The sequence below is a fragment of the Microcaecilia unicolor genome, chromosome 7 (genome assembly GCF_901765095.1).
Source record: "Microcaecilia unicolor chromosome 7, aMicUni1.1, whole genome shotgun sequence".
NCBI classification, from domain to species: domain Eukaryota; kingdom Metazoa; phylum Chordata; class Amphibia; order Gymnophiona; family Siphonopidae; genus Microcaecilia; species Microcaecilia unicolor.
Window position 1 is genome coordinate 82,732,159 of NC_044037.1, and position 17,242 is coordinate 82,749,400.

General features: G+C 42.6%; 1 protein-coding gene across 1 annotated transcript in view; it reads left to right on the forward strand.

Moving 5' to 3' along the window:
* LOC115473957 (BTB/POZ domain-containing protein KCTD12-like) overlaps window positions 1-16,986 on the forward strand; it is a 38,436-nt gene extending 21,450 nt beyond the window's left edge. The window contains exon 4 of the transcript XR_003942786.1: window positions 16,954-16,986. The gene's annotated coding sequence lies outside the window, so the exon portion shown is untranslated. The remainder of the gene's footprint in view (window positions 1-16,953) is intronic.
* The last annotated feature ends 256 nt before the right edge of the window (window positions 16,987-17,242 follow it).

Below are 17,242 nucleotides of genomic sequence, written 5' to 3' on the forward strand. Positions count from 1 at the left end.
TGAATGATCTATTAGGTAGAACACAGAACTATAATCTTGAGACCTGAATTGAAATTCTGCTGTGGGTCCTGGGGCAGATCACCTTTTCTTCCAGTGCTCCACTTTACTCAGATGTAAATGGATAATGCAATCAGTCCTTCTCACGTCTCTCCTTCTGAAACTGTGATGCAATCTGGGTCTGAAATGTATTGCCATGTCCCCTGGCTACGAAATGACTGCAGTGTTTTTTTTAACTACAGTGTGAAACTGTAAAGCACATTGTGATTCTAGATTTATAAAGGAAGCTATAAAAATGTAAATTATCTTTATTTTTTATTGTATGCATGAGAGTTGCATTCAACAGTGGGTATATATTCAGGATGGTAGCTTTTAGACACTGCAAAACTTCACTTTCCTTTTGATGTAGTAGTGGACACACGGAATAGCTTTCCTTTGGAGGTGGTGGAGACAAGGACTGTGTCTGAATGTAGGAAAGCGTGGGATAGACACCTGGGATCTCATGGGGAGAGGATGTTCAAATATTTGAAAAGTATTAATCCGCAAACGAACCTTTTCTGGAGATGGGAAGGCGGTAGAACTAGAGGACATGAAATGAGAATGAAGGGGGGCAGACTCAAGAAAAATGTCAGGAAGTATTTTTTTTCACGGAGAGAGTGGTGGATGCTTGGGGTGCCATCCCGCGGGAGGTGGTGGAGAAGAAAACGGTAACGGAATTCAAAAATGCGTGGGATAAACATAAAGGAATCCTGTTCAGAAGGAATGGATCCTCAGGAGCTCAGCTGAGATTGGGTGGCAGAGCCAGTGGTTGGGAGGCGGGGCTAGTGCTGGGCAGACTTCTACGGTCTGTGCTCTGAAAAAGACAGATACAAATCAAGGTAAGGTATACACAAAAAAAAGCACATATGAGTTATCTTGTTGGGCAGACTGCATGGACCGTGCAGGTCTTTTTCTGCTGTCATCTACTATGTTACTATGTTAGGAGATAGTGGATGCTGAGGATGGGCAGACTGGATGGACCATTTGGCCCTGCCATCACGTTTCTATGTTTCTATCCAAATACCAGTCATCATTAGTTATTGTATATGTCATAAGATATATCTTTCAAATAATTAGGCTTTCGAAAGTTTGTGGAATGCACTATAGTGGGCTGTGGTCCTTATCTGAATCGATAAGTCGTTCCAACTTTTTGTGGAATAAATATGGTAATGAGAAAGAGGGTAATGACTTGATTCTGATACCTTTGGGGGAAGGAAATGACAGATTCAAGAAGTTACCAACTTGTCTTCTATTCCTGGGTTTAAGTAATACTATCCATTGGTTTACATATTCTGGTAAGTTACCATACAGCTCCAGATAAAACATTGTACAGAGTTTGAAAATTCCTCTTGCCTCCACCAAGATCCAGTGTAGTGTAATATATAGTGGAGTAACTCTCAAATTTGGGCTTTGTGAATATCATTTTTGCAGCTACATTTTGCACTGATTGTAGTATTTTTCATACTAACATAGTACAGCCAACATATAATACATTGCAGTAATCAATTTGTGATAAAATGAGGGATTGTACCAGTAGTCTAAAATTCTCAGCACTAAAGCAGTGACATGTTCTCCTTAGCTTTCTAAGAACATAAAAAGCCTCAGTGCCAGTGCACCAATCCTGATCATTGCTTTCATGAGAGGCCTAATGGAGGAATGATGAAGTGACTCAACCAGTAGGAAGAAATGTGAGCACACCTTCCTTTGTACTATGCCTCCCCCTGCCCCATCCCTTATCACTGAACCTACAAGTACATGTGCGGTGAAACCCATCCACATACTTTTAGCCACTGAGTGGAGAGCAATTTTCAGCCCATATTGCCTTTAGTCTGTATCATTTAAGGTGCTGCCACAGTCTGCTGCTGCATTTCTCCTCCTTCTGATAAGGACAGCTTGGAACCAAAAGCTCCCAAATAGCAGCAGCCTTCAAGCAGAGCTGTCCAAGGTTCTTAGCTTCACTTGCCATCCTTCTGGCAGAAGTCCTATGATAGTCTTACATTGTCATACAAAGACAATAGAAAAGGAAAAACCTTCCACAAAGTGAACAGCGGTTCAAAAATAAAGGAGTGGAAGACAGGAAGACAAAGTCTAAGATAAAAAGTCTCTTTTTTCGTTTGAAAATAGTGGTGAGTATTCTAATAAAGTCTTCACATGCAGTATACAGGATGCACATGACAAAAACTCCCAACACAAGCCATGTTTCGGCACATCTGCCTTCCTCAGGGGACCTCTCGAAGTGACACAGGGCATGATACTGCAAGCTGCTAGAGTATATGAAGTCCAAACACGCAATGTGTTCTTCTATGTTCACGGAAGAAAATCCTGGAGAAGGACGATGATTGACTGGCACAGGTACATATGAGAATGGAGTGGATTTATCACTATTCACAGAAGAAAGTGTTTATTAACAACTTGAAAATTTGAAGGTGGACAAAGAAGTCCCTGGTGGCCCAGTGGGTGACTGACGACCCCACCCCCCTCAGCGACAGGTTCATGGAGGTCTGGAGATCCAGTGGGTCCCCCCACCCCAGCATTAGCAAGAAGTCCCTGGTGGTCCAGTAGTCCGCTGTCAATCCCCCCACCCCCATACCTTGAGTTGGAGGAGGGAGGTGGCCTACCTCCTTCCTCCTCCAATTCTTTTTCCACTGTGCTTATTTCAGTTTCTGTTAGATTTTGACACATAGATAACTTTTAGGAAATTTGAGGTACAAACTTGATGGATTTCAATCAGTTATAGAGGGGCATTTTTGAAAGCACATCCAAGTCAGAACTGGGATGTCCTGCTTATAACGTCCAAAAAACACATCTGTCTCACAACAATTTTCGAAAAGGAAAGACAACCAGATTTCCTGTTCAAAAATACGTGAGAAGGACTTCCTTATGCTGGAGACATCCATCCTGAACAACCATTTTACAAACTGAAATGTTTATAAATGGGGGGAAACAAGTCATAGGGACATCTGCAAGAGTGCCTTACCGCCATACTGACACTCTTGCAGAACAGAAGATTTAACTAGTAGTGCAGTGGTCTATAAACCAAAGGACACAGGTTCAAATCCAACAGTAACTCTTATTTATTTAGTGATATTTAAATATTTTTTGTTGTTAAATGTGAGCCCCCAGGAAAAGAAAAATATTTATGGTACCTAAATGTACACACCTTCAATAGCCTTCAGGCTTGCAGGTATCTTTTAAGTACAGTAAGTATTTTTCTATTCCTGGAGAGAGCCCCAGAAAAAAAAGCATTAATAGCATTGTAATGGGATATGAACCTGCATTATTGGGTTTGAAGTCCACTTCACTAACTACTAGGCAACTACTGTGACCTTCCCAATGCTTTGTTCAGAATGGTCATAATACCTGCACCTGACATACTGTCTGGTTTTCCTTTCCGGTTTCACTTCAGGGGAGAGGGAGGGGGCCAGCAGCCACTGGGAGATTATGGAGGGATCATGCTTTAATCCCTCCAGGCTCAGCTGCTCAATCAGAGCACTTTTTTTTTTTTTTGCTAAGGGAAGCAGGGTCTTTTTGGTCTGTATCCAATTAACAGCTACTTTTTGTATAGTGGAAGTATGGTTTATCAGAAGCCCTATATATGTCCAAAGGGAGAAATCTTTTAATGGGCACTTGGTGTATTCTATAAACTGTGCAGAAATTTAGGCTTATTCTGTAAAGTATGCCTAAATTTTGTTTTTGGCGCCAATATTTTAGATGTGATACATAGAATCTAGTCCTAACAGGGAAGTTCTATAAATACTGTAAATGCTGGCACCCAAGTTAGTTATACTAAGCCTGTATTCTGTAACCTCATGCTCAACTTTATGAAATGCCCCTGACATGCCCATAGTCACACCCCCTTTTGAGTTATGTGCTAGTAGAATTAGGCACCATGCCTTATACTAGCATACAGCCAGATGCACACACACATTTTCATGGGTGCCAATTAACTTCAACAATTGGCTGTTATCATCCAATTATTGATGGTTTACAACTTGCTAGCCAATTAATTTGCCTGTGCATCTCAGGAGCCTGCCCAAATTTGGGTGCACAAATCTGTGTGCCATATATAGAATCTGGAGGTAAGTGATTTGAGAGCATAAGTTATAGAATAGTGCCTAGCACTTATGGGCATAAGTGCTCATTTTATGCACATAAGTGCTAGAATTCTATAACTATGTTTGCAATGGGTACCTAACTATAGGTGTCATGTTATTGAATAACCAAGAATAGTATAGCAAAGAAAGTGAAATAGGGCAGCTGTTTACATGTATTCGATTGCAAAGGGTATCATCATCACATCATTCCATTTAAAAATTCTTCAGGTGAAATTATAACAAATTCCATGAAAGCTTTACATTCAAAGCAAGACAGACCCATTAAGGGGCCCTTTTACTAAGCTGCATTTAGTGCTCATGTATGCCTAACACAGCAAAAAATGGACTACCGCAAGACGCACTACAATGTCACATGGTAGTTTTGGAATGTGAATATCAACTTAGAAAAGGAGAAAAAAATCCTCATGGTTATGTAGCAATCAACAACCACACAAGTGAGGAGAAAGGAAAACCAAGGAGAAGGACCTTTTCATTTATTAAAATTCAATAGCAATATGTTTCAACTGGAGGCATGAATCGACATGGGCTGTGTTTCAGCAATACTGCCTGTGTCCAGATTCCAATCCTCTACAGCACTAATTCTTCTACTCTGGAAAAAACCCAAAGGTATGATGCTCATAGATTCACCAGTAAACCAATGTCGAAATAACTCCCACTCTGTTTTTGTAATGTAAAAGACGTGTGGATATAGAAGAGGTATGTAACATTCTATAATGACTCGGGCAATCTATTTCTTCTGGTGATCTATGTTCTTCTCTGGTTCAAAAACAAACAGAATCTGCTATTGGTCCAGTTTTGACATCAATCGTGAATATGTGTCTGGAGTCTGTAATTTTTCCCAAAAGGCTGAAATATGCTAATATGAAATGCTTTTGAAAAATGTTACAATGGACATGTATGTGCTGGAAAATTATCAATCTGTTTCAGTGTTGCCCTCAATGGCTCACATCATTGAGAAAGTGTTTTTTTAATCAGTTGTTTGAGCTTCTTGATAAAGAAGGGATTTTGGTCCCTTTTCAATTTGGGTTCCATTCAGTTAATAATAGTGAATCTTTCTTAGTGTCCACTTTGGATGTAATGTGACAGGGACTGAATTGTGGCTTGAAGTATGTGATGGTGATGCTTAATCTGTCAGCAACTTTTGATATGATTGATCATGATATTTTATTAGAAACATTAAAAATATTTGGGTTTCAAGTTGCGGTAACATAGTTTAGATCATACTTAGATTGGAGAACTCAGGAGGTTAACTTGATTAGAGTATTTTGTGTCCATAGAGAGCTGAGATAGGGGTATCACAAGGATTTTCTCTTTTAATAGTGTTTTTTAACATCTACCTAGTTCCTTTGTGATCAAATCTAAAAGTCGTGCATGCATATTATTGATCATATGCAGATGAACTAGCTTTTTTTATTTCCATTTGAATAAAAGAGGCAATGTTTGTGGGTAGATGTGATGAAATGGAAATACCAACACAGATTGATGTGCATGGACAGAAGATAGCTGTAGTGAATCATGTCAAGAGTTTAGGTGTTACTCTTGACTGCGAATTGTTCATGAAATTACATATAAGGCATGTGGTAAAGGATTATTTCTTTGGATTATGCCCGTTGCACAGGGTTAAGCCTATATTGCCACCTGAGGATTTCTGTGTAGTAGTAAAGAGTTTAATTTTATCAGAATTAGTCTACTGTAATGCCTTATATTTGGCCCTTTCATCATTGGCCTTGAGACCATTGCAAATTGTACAGAATGCAGTGGCAAGGCTGTTTAAAGGTACTTCTCAATATGACCATGTAACACTTTGTCTGATTACATTGGTTACCTGTAGAATTTCGAGTGGTATCCAACCCCCTCCCACCCAAAAAAAAACAAAAACTTTTTTGCCAGCCTCTATGCCAGCCTGAAATGTCATACCCAGCTCCCTGACAGCAGTATGCAAGTACCTGGAGCAGTTTTTAGTGGGTGCTGAACACTTCAGGCAGGTGGACCCAGGCCCATCCCCCCCTACCTGTTACATTTGTGGTGGTAAATGGGGTAAATGGGAGTCCTCCAAAAAACCCCAAAACCCACTGTACCCACATGTAGGTGCCCCCCTTCACCCCTTGGGGCTATAGTAGTGTTGTAAAGTTGTGGGTAGTGGGTGTTGGGGGGATTTGGGGGGCTCATCACACAAGGTAAGGGAGCTATGTACCTGGGAGCTATTGTTATTTATTTATTTTTAGAAGTGCCCCCTAGGGTGCCCGGTTGGTGTCCTGGCATGTGAGGGGGGCCAGTGCACTACAAATGCTGGCTCCTCCCATGACCAAATGCCTTGCATTTCGCCGGGTTTGAGATGGCCGGGCCCAGTTTCCATTATGGCTGAAAAACGAAGCCAGCCATCTCCTCTACACCCGGCGATCGATTTAGCCGGCTCCAACCGTATTTCGAAAACATGATTGGCTCCGCCACCTTGCGGCGCCGGCCAAATAGCTGGCCGGCCATCTTCGATTATTCCCCTCTAGGTAGACTAAAAGAATGGAATGCATTGCCTTTGTATATCAGGATGCTGACTGAGGTGGATAAGTTTTAAAAAATTATTGAAAGGACAAATGCTTATGTTGGCCTATGGAAGACAATAATGGAAAAAGTTGGACATGATCTATAATAGGGTCAACAAGTGAAATAGACATAATTGAGGTCATTTTCGAAACAGACATGTCAAAATGGCCAAAAACATCTAAATTACAATTTTTGAAAAGGCAGAATTTGGACATTTTCCACTGAGTTTGAGTGGGACTAGGGTGTGCTCAAAATTAGGACATCTTTCAGCAAGGATGGAACAGGAATACACGTCCAAATCTAAAATGAAGTACATTTTTATCTAGACCTGTTTCAATCATATCCAAGTTAAAAAAAGATCCTCTAAGGGGTCCTTTTATGAAGCTGCGCCAAAAGGGTGTGTGTGTAACGGGTACAAGTCAGGTTTTTCTTTTCTTTTCTTAAAGAAACAGTCACTCGACACGTGGCCATTTCAGGGGGGGGGGGGGGGAGCACTTACTGCCACCCATTGAGGTGGTGGTAAGGGGTCCTGTGCTAACCCAGCGGTAACCGGGTAGCAAGCAGCACTGCCTGATTACTGCCGGGTACACACTGGCGCTACAAAACTTGAAATCTTTTTGCAGTGATGGAAATGGTGTGCGCTGGGGGAGGGAACTACTGCCGGGCTGCTGCAGTAGCCCGATGGTACTTCCCTTTTAGTGAGCGGTAAGCCCGTGTTGGGCTTACTGCCACTTTGTAAAAGGCCCCTAAATGACCAGCTGACATGTACAGGACATGTCGAAAAGAATAAAGCAATGTTCAATATCTGTGTAAATTTGAAAATATCAAACCCTTCTCCCAGCCCCCCATGCACACACACACATACTCTGGGATCTGCTATCTGGTCTTGCCTATGGGTGACAAAATCTTAAATCTGGCTGATGAATAATAAGAAGATGACAGACAGTAGAATTATATGGCTCATAATGCCATTTCAACTTACAGCCTCAATTTGGGTTCTATTGTGTGTCTTTTCTGGTCATCTCGACTAGACTGTAAGCTCAAGGACCAGGGATTGTTTCTTTGGCTCTGTAAAGTGTTGCATACACTGGTAGAGTGACGTACAAGTAATATACTAATAAGCTTGAAAGCCTAGGTCTCTGTTAAGTCCTTTCTTGTTAGTTTCAAAACATGCTATTATTTTAGCTTCAAAAGTGTTTCACTCCTGGACTATTCTAAGATTCTCTGCGAGTATCTTGATTATTAATATAGGGGTCCTTTTACTAAGTTGCGGGAAAAAGGGCCCTGCGGTATCCCAAATGTACATTTGGTAAGATAACTCTTACCACATGGCCATGTGGCGAGGAGCACTTACCACCACCCATTGAGGTGGCAGTAAGGGCTTGCACGGCAATCGGGCTGTGTGCAGCGATGCCTGATTATCACCAGGTTAGCGCCACACTAGACCAAAACTTTCTGTGGAGCACCGGAAATGGTGCATGTTGCCCCAGCGGTAGTTCAGTTTTAGTGTGCGGTAAGTCCACATTGGGTTTATCGCTACTTTTTAAAAGGATCCCGTGAAGGGAAATAATCGAACGGGGGGCGGCCATCTCCGGGGCCAGCTCCGTAAATGGGTGGAGCCAACCGTATTTTTGAAAAAGATGGCTGGCCACCTTTTTCTTCGATAATACGGTTGGGGCCGGCCAAATGTCAGAGATGGCTGGGTTTGAGATGGCCGGCTTCGATTTTTGCCCATAATGGAAATTAATGCCAGTGATCTCAAACCTGGCCAAATCCAAGGCATTTGGTCATGGGAGGAGCCAGCATTTGTAGTGCACTGGCCCCCTTCACATGCCAGGACACCAACCGGGCACCCTAGGGGGCACTTCTAAAAAAAAATAAATAACAATAGCTCCCAGGTGCATAGCTCCCTTACCTTGGGTACTGAGCCCCCAAACCCACTCCCCACAACTCTACACCATTACCATAGCCCTTATAGGTGAAGGGGGGCACCTACATGTGGGTACAATGGGTTTTGGGGGGGGGGTTGGAGGGCTCCCATTTACCACCACAAGTGTAACAGGTGGTGGGGGGGATGGGCCTGGGTCCACCTGTCTGAAGTGCACTGCACCCACTAAAAACTGCTCCAGGGACCTGCATACTGCTGTCAGGGAGATGGGTACGACATTTCAGGCTGACAGAGGCTGGTAAAAAAGTTTTTTTTTTGGGTGGGAGGGGGTTGATGACCACTGGGGTAGTAAGAGGAGGTGATCCCCGATTCCCTCCGGTGGTCATCTGGTCAGTTCAGGCACCTCTTTGAGGCTTGGTTGTGAAAAAAAAAGGGACCAAGTGAAGTCGGCGAAACGCTCGTCAGAGCCGGCCATCTTTTTTTCCATTATCAGGCGAAGCCAGCCATCTCATAACTATGCCCCGTCCCGCCCACATCCCGCCTTCACTACCCTGACGAAATGCCCCCTTGAAGTTTGGCCGGCTCCGTGACGAAACGCAGTTGGCGGAGGCCAAAATTGGCTTTCGATCATACCGATTTGGCCGGCTTCAGGAAATCGGCTGGCGATCTCTTTCAAAAATGAGCTGGATAGTGTTCTGGTCCTGAAAAGTGCTTTCTACAGAGTTGCCACCTTACTCTGCTTGGTGGCATCTGATCTTATATCTATGTGAACTCATTCTTGTTTCTAACATCTGGCTTGTTTCACTAATGCCACTTCAGAAAAAGGAAACTTTCACCACAGGACTAAGAACCAACGTCCAGAAAATACTGTAGGTCTACATACTCAGGGTCCCTTTTACAAAATGGTGGTAAGCCCAATGTGGGCTTACCACTCGCTAAAAAGGAAGTACCGCCGGGCTACCGCAGAAGCCCGGCAGTAGTTCCCACCCCCAGCGTGCCATCATATCCTGCGCTATAAATATATATTTATTTTTGTAGCACCGGTGTGTACTCGGCGGTAATCAGGCAGTGCCACATGCTGCCCAGTTACAGCTAGGTTAGTGTGGGAGCCCTTAATGGGTGGTGGTAAGGACTTCCCCCCCCCCCCCCCAAAAAAAAATGGCTATGCGGCAAGTGCTTCACTTGCCACATGGCCATTTCTTTAAAAAAAGAAAGACCTACCTTTTACCCACTACGGTAAAAGGGGGCCTCGGTGCACATAAAAATTATGTGCCAGTGCAGGCCCCCTTTTTACCGCATCTTGGTAAAAGGGGCCCTAAGTGCTTCTGATTCCTTCACTAAAATTTGCAGGGAGGAAAAGACCTCAAAAGACCTGTGGTATTCAGTGAACATTCATTGAAACAACTTTAATACTCAGCAGGATAACCACCTCATCACCGGCCAAAAATCTCCCACGTACTTAGATATTTTTCTTCTGCTTTGCTGTGTTGTGCTGTGCTGCGTGCTACTGCTAGAGATACCCATGTCTCTAGCATTAGTGCACGCTAATTTTTAGCATGTGCTAAAAACGCTATTGCACCTTAGTAAACAGGGCCCTTAGCTTGTAACTCTCGGCTTCCGACTCCCAATGGGGACCGGTTTCACCCACTGGCTTTCTCAAGGGAGGCTAGTTAGTTGTGTGCCATTACACATAATCGCCATTTCTTTGCTATTTCCTTAGGACATATTGACACAGCAAATTTGAAAGAATCAGAAACACTTAGTAAGTAAACTCACAGTATTTTTTGGAAGTTGTTTCACTAATATAACATTATTCTTCATATTTTCTGCACTAAACATCGTAGGATCCTCTTATGTTGAATGTCTTTAAGAAATAATTTCTCCATATGGGATAAGTTTTTGCACATGCTGTGACAGGAATGAACCTCACTCCTAAGCCAGGGAATATGAAATATGATCTCAGCTTCTCAAACATAGGTAACAGTGGGCTCTTTTAATATGTTTCCAGTGTGATATAATATCAATGTCATGTGCCATTCTCTTCTGTTAGGAGCTTACGTTTTACTAATTTTTTTTTTTTTTTTTTAGGTTAGGCAGGTGATTGATGGAAGACTAGTAGTGGCAGAGCTGGGAATATCTCTTTCAATGCTTCATCCTCCAGAAGTAATAGATGATTTCTCTCAGTTTTTCCAGCTCTGAATTGTAAAGAGTTCTGGTCAGGGTTAAGCACAAACATAGAAATTTAGACAGCTGCAACCTGGGGGTACTCACAGTTTTTTTATGGCTTGTGATTGCAACACGAAATATTTTCAGTCTGTTTCTCTATATTCCTGTTGTTGTCATCAGTGCTGCTCTTGTCTGTACCATATCCTGCAGAAACACAGACTGCGGAAGAGTGCAGGAGACTATTTGTCCAGTCTACCTGCAAAAAAACCCCAAACCACAGCAAAGTCTTTTACAAAAGCTTTAAAACCAAAAGCATTCTGGGTTTCATCTTATTTTTGGACAGTGAAAACAGATCCATAAATCCCAGCTCCTTTTTAGATTGAGAGGGGAAAACCAGAAGCAGATTTAAAACAAAAATGTTCAGACGTTCTAACTGTACAAGAGTATAAATTCCAACAGTATTCAAGAAACGTGTTCTTCCAGCACGAGCAAAATGTGGGAATAATTTCATAACAAGGCACATATAAAAATTTCCAAAAAATGCACCTATTTTATACCTATGTTATAGAGGTCCCAAACAAAGGTACACTTTTTAAAAAGAGGGTTTTCAAAACTAACACCACCAATAATACACCTCCCTAAATTGACTTTTTTAGGCTGATGTTGGTCATTCAGAGATGTCACTCGGAAATATCAAATTTTCACCGAGTCTCCTATACCACATTCATCATAGGTCTCAATTTTGCCAACTTTTTAATTTTTAGAAAAATATGAATCCTTATTTAGGGCTCCTTTTACAAAGCCTATGAAATGCACGCACACATCCAAATTGTTGCCTATTTTAGTTGCACATGCATCTCAGGATAGTACACAATTTTGCACACAGAAATTGGCACACCATTTATAGAATCTAGTCCTTTGTGACCTTGTGCATGTTGCTTCATCTCCTGTTGCCTCATGTGCAGCTTAGTTTGCAAGCAGGGAAATAACTTGTGCACTTGAATGTAGCACCTTGAGCTTGGATTTGGAAAAGGCGAGTAGTAAATCTAAAGTTGAAATCCAGATGTAGGAATAGGGAGCTGCCTGAAGTGCCAAGCTAGGAATGCAATAAAATACTCTCAGAATGCTCCCTCCCCTACTGTCCAGTCTCCCTCCCCTGATCTCCAGTCCTGCCTATGGAAGCCAACATGTTAAAATGGTCACCTATCACATCTACCCTTATGCTCCCCCTCACCTATCCCCCCAAACCCTTCCAACCACTCCCACCCTCCCACCCCAGAACAACTGTATGAAATACATACACACACAAACCTCTGAGCTCCTATAACACACACAAACCTGAACAGCAACTGTTATACGCAGGTCATGAAATCATAAAAGACAGTCCTTTAAATTCCCATACAGTTCTACAAGAGAATTTTGGAATATAAGTGCATGTTTATACTCCTAATGACAATTTCAGAAAGAGCATGTGAATCAGTGAGAAAGATTTGATTTATGAACACTTGATGGACTCTGAATAATAGAGGTCAAGAAACAGCTGCAGATAATTTATGGCTGGAACAAATACCCTTCTAGGAAGACAAAGGAATTTGATTGTACTGCATTAATAGCACTATATTTAGGCTAGTGAAAATGGTGCAAAAGCACCAAGTCCCACAGCTGGAAGGGCTTCATAGTGGTCCCTGAAGACTGTCCGACCTATACAATGCTGTCTGAGGCGAAGATATCAGGCACAGCCTCCATGGGGTTTGCCTGAAGAAAGATGAGGAAAGACAGAATTTATTCTGCATGAGGTCATAAGCAGGAGGAGAAGGTGAAAGTTCAGTGATGATTCTATATGGGTCACTGATAGGAGGTCAATGGTCACCCATCAAAATAACCTTAATAACAGAAGCAGAAAAGGGGAAAGAGGCAGGATGTTTTTGATAATAAATCATATACAAGTAGGGAAAGGAGGCATAGCATGACTCATGAAATTCTGTCCAACCTTTCTACATGTAAATGCATGTGAACATATGTGGGGGAGGGGAGGAGCTATGTGTTTGTGTGTTTCTGTACATATGTGTTTGTATGTTAGTGTATGTGTGTGCTTCCTGTGTGCCCGTGTTCAGGAGAGGAGATGAGAGGGGAGGGCAATTTGAGAGTTTTAATTCTTTAATCACAATGTTACAGTGAATCAGTGTATGTATAGCTGCTTCTCCCAAAGAAATGCACTACATGTAATAACCCATGGGAATGGGTATTATTAAAGTGATAGATTTTTCCAGAGCCCTGGAGAGAGGGAGCTTTCTGCTAGAGGGCTGCAGTGGTGGGATGTCCTTGTGTGGATGGAGGCCCAGCCCATGGGGAGTGGTTTTGAAATAGAATGCAGGAGAGAAGAGTTGCCCTTGTAGAGAGTGACAAGGGGGGGAGGAGTTGCAGAGGGGATAAAGGTTGGAGTTATGCCCATAGAGGGGTCTTTGTTTACCTGATGGTCCCCTGCCAAGAGACCAGGAGGAGGGAAAGGGGAATCCTGAGTGAGGAGTGTGACCCTTGGCTGTAAAGGAGGGTTGTGGCTCCTGAAAGCAGCAACCGGGTTACTGTGTGTGCTACTGGTGGGCAGAGGAGAAACCCAGCCTGACAGCAGAGGATTGGAGCTAGGGAGAGCTCAGTTCCAGGACTGATCCATAGGAGGGTCATCGCTGGAAGAGGGTCAGACCAGAGGAGGGTCTGAGCCCACAGAGATTGAATTGTGCTGAGAGGAGGAGAAACAGACACTGAGAATAGCACTGCTCTACAGAATAGGCATGGACAGGTGAACTGTACATATATGTGCATATTTGGCGCCCACGAGGTAGCCCTGTAAATATAACTGAAAGGAGAAGGGGTATAGGAGTTCTCCCAAGAAACACCAAAAGGACTGGATCTAAGTTGGAGTTTATATGCTATTTGGACTGCTTGATAAAGGTTTGAAGTACTGCCTGTTGCAGAGTTGGAAGAACTGTACATATATGTGCATATTTGGTGCCCACGAGGTAGCCCTGTAAATATAACTGAGAGGAGAAGGGGTATAGGAGTTCTCCCAAGAAACACCAAAAGGACTGGATCTAAGTTGGAGTTTATATGCTATTTGGACTGCTTGATAAAGGTTTGAAGTACTGCCTGTTGCAGAGTTGGAAGAAAAAAAACTGAGTTTACTCAAGCTGTGATGACAGAGTATCTTTGAGCATTAGGGTATAAGTGCCTCCCAATCCCCTGGATTGCTATTCCGGACCATAGACCCACTCCCAAGCTCGATTGCAGGCAAACTGGAATGGATGAGTGAGGTGAGAGTTGCCCTGAATGTGAAACTGAACTGCCCGGGGCTGGAGATAGTGCACAGGTGAGACCCGGGTTACACAAAAACTAACGCCCAAAGTGGGGCATTTGGGAGGCTGAAGAGAATAATGATTTTAGCGGAAGGATTACAAATTTGATTACTGTATTATGGAGAACAGATGGGTCATTTTTTCTTATGGATTACAAATACCAAAAGGACTGAGATTTGCAGCTCTGGGATTTACAAATTGTGGCTTCAAACCGGGGGTAAGACTGTTGGTACCGACCCGGTGCAAGTTTGAAATTTCCCACCCGGTAAAAGACCTCGCAAACGGATCCAAGAAAATCCTGCCAAAACTGTGAGTATCTGGGTAAGGGCAGGAAAAGAGTGCTGAGTCATCATGGCAGCGATTCCCATGCTTGGGGGAACGGGGGAGGAGCTCAGTGGGCTCACCTCGGAATATGAGGAGGAATGCCAAGCTCAGATAGCGGTTTTGAAGCTGCACCTGGACCTTCTCCAGTACAAGCTTGATGCACTGAGGGATAGTGAACGGGGTGTTCCTGGAGAAAGGATTTGATGGAGCGGAAATGACGCAGACCCCAAAGTGCATTGCATGTGGATGCAGGGCATTGCCAAGGAGAAAAAGGACTGAGACAGTGTGCAGAGAGTGAGGAGGAGCTGGAATTACTAACCATCAACAAACCAGCAATTGAAAGCAAAATAACATAGGTTGAGATGTGGTGGTCTGAACTGCACACAATACCTGACGTACAGTCTATGGATCAATACAAACACATTTGATATCCTCTGTTTTTCTTTTCTCTAATTCTAAAACTCTAGTTGTTTTTGTTTTTTTACTACCACTTCACACTGAGCCAATGATTTCAATGTATTATCTCCAATTACTTCCAAGACCTTTTTCCCCATGTGGTGACAACATCAGTTATTATTATGTTTCTTTCTGTGCATTAATTTGCACTTGAGGGTCATTATTCTTTTTTTGTTACATTTGTACCCCACACTTTCCCACTCATGGCAGGCTAAATGTGGCTTACTTGGGGCAATGGAGGGTTAAGTGACTTGCCCAGAGTCACAAGGAGCTGCCTGAACCTGAAGTGGGAATCAAACTCAGTTCCTCAGGACCAATGTCCACCACCCTAACCACTAGGCCACTCCTCCAAGGTGCTGTAATTGCAATTTTTTTGTTAGTTTTCATCCATATCCCTGGACTGATAAGATTTTATAAAGAAGACCCACTTAACTTCCCAATCCCCAGATCTCTATTCCGGACTATTAACCCACTCCCAAGCTCGAGTTGGAAGGACCATGTTGAATGGCAAGTGAGGAGTGAGAGAGAGTGTGGTGTGTGGAGAATCATGTCCCTGTGGTCCGGTTCGAGAGGTTGGAACTGAGCTGGTGGCAGTGGGACCCAGGTTACACACATTGTCACGCTAGTCGGAAATGTGGGCATGCAGCTTTCTAGAATTAGGGGATAGATGGTAATTATGTAAAGTACATGATAACAAGTTTTTTTTTTAAATGTTGCCTTTAAGTTTCCCTTCTTTCAACTTCCTTTCATGTCCTCTAGTTCTATAGCCTCTCCATTTTTGGAACATGTCATTTTGCTCCTTACCATCTTTAAAGAATTTAAATGCCTGTATCATATCACCCCTGTCCCTCCTCTCCTCCAAGGTGTGGATATTCTAAGCACTACAGTGAAAGAAAAAGCATAGCCATAACTGCACCCAAGGCAGCACTTGGATAAGCATCTCGAAAGCCTTGTGACGCACCACAGTTCAAGAGAAGCATAGCTAATACGTTTCAGGCCCCAGAAGGACTGTATTTATGTTTTACAGCACAAACACAGATTCCCAAAAATCAACAGTCAGACACAACTTCTGTTTCTCAACATTTCTGTAAACAATTTCTGAGTTGCAGATCAGTCCAAATTAGAAAAGACAGGCTGAGCCAGTTCACATCCTAAAGCTGTATGTTAACAATTTGGCTGAGTGTTTATTAGCCGTTTTCTCCATGCATTCAACTGGAGTAACAAGGGAACCATATTGCTGCCTACGAAGGAAGTAGGACAGATCTCCTTCTACCAATTACACCCATTGGGCTGGTTACTTTACATTCACTTTCACAGCCTGAGTGCATCGTAATGCAATGCATATAAAAACTTGTCAAAAATGATGGGGAAAAAAGCCATTTGCATTCATTCTCCTGACCTCCACTGACTCTTGGGAGAGCTGCATATGCTTTTTTCCAGCAGGGAGACAACTGTGTACTGAGCACATGCACCTCTCACAGCAGGCAAAACTACATGTACTGTTACTTAACACATGTTCTTGTATGCAAATAAACACTGAGCAATGATCATAACACTGTTTTATGCGTGCAAATGCTGTCTTTGCTTCCAGTGATAACATTATTTGCATCATAGTTCATCTTCATTTAAGACCTAAGGAAATGAAATCAGTAATTAAGAGGGTAATTTAATTACTGAGTGCACGCATAAATAGTACTCCCATACTTTTCTCAGTGCAGGTACCTGTGAATTTTTAAAATGAAAGTATGCATAAATGTCCATTTTGAAAATTACCTCATAGAATTACATATACATTTATACCTGCTTTCACTACACACACATTTTCCAGATTTCATTTATATGCATAAATTATATGCATATTTTCAAAAGTATGCTTATAAATGTAAACACCTTCCCTACATCACCCCTGGGAATATTTTCACTCAGTTGAAGTAAAGTCCTACATGTACAGACTGTGCAAGGTAATTCCATCGCAGAGCACCTAGGTAAAGAGGGTAAGCAGGAAACTAATTCAATCCTATTTTGTAAAGAAAAGTAGATGCTTACTTTTCTTTATAGAATAAGAACATAAGAATAGTCATTCTGGGTTAGACCAATGGTCCATCTAGCCCAGTATCCTACTGTTAGCAGTGGTCAATCCAGGTCACAAGTACCTGGCAGAAACCTATATATTAGCAACATTCCAGACTACCAATCCCGGGGCAAGCAGTGGCTTCCCCCATGTCCTTCTCAATAAGAAACAATGGACTTTTCCTCCAGGAACTTTTAAGGGGCTTCGACATTAGCTTCAGAACTTTTAGTACACGAAGAGTGCTGGGCAGACTTCTACAGTCTGTGCCCTGAGAATGGCAAGGACAAATCAAACT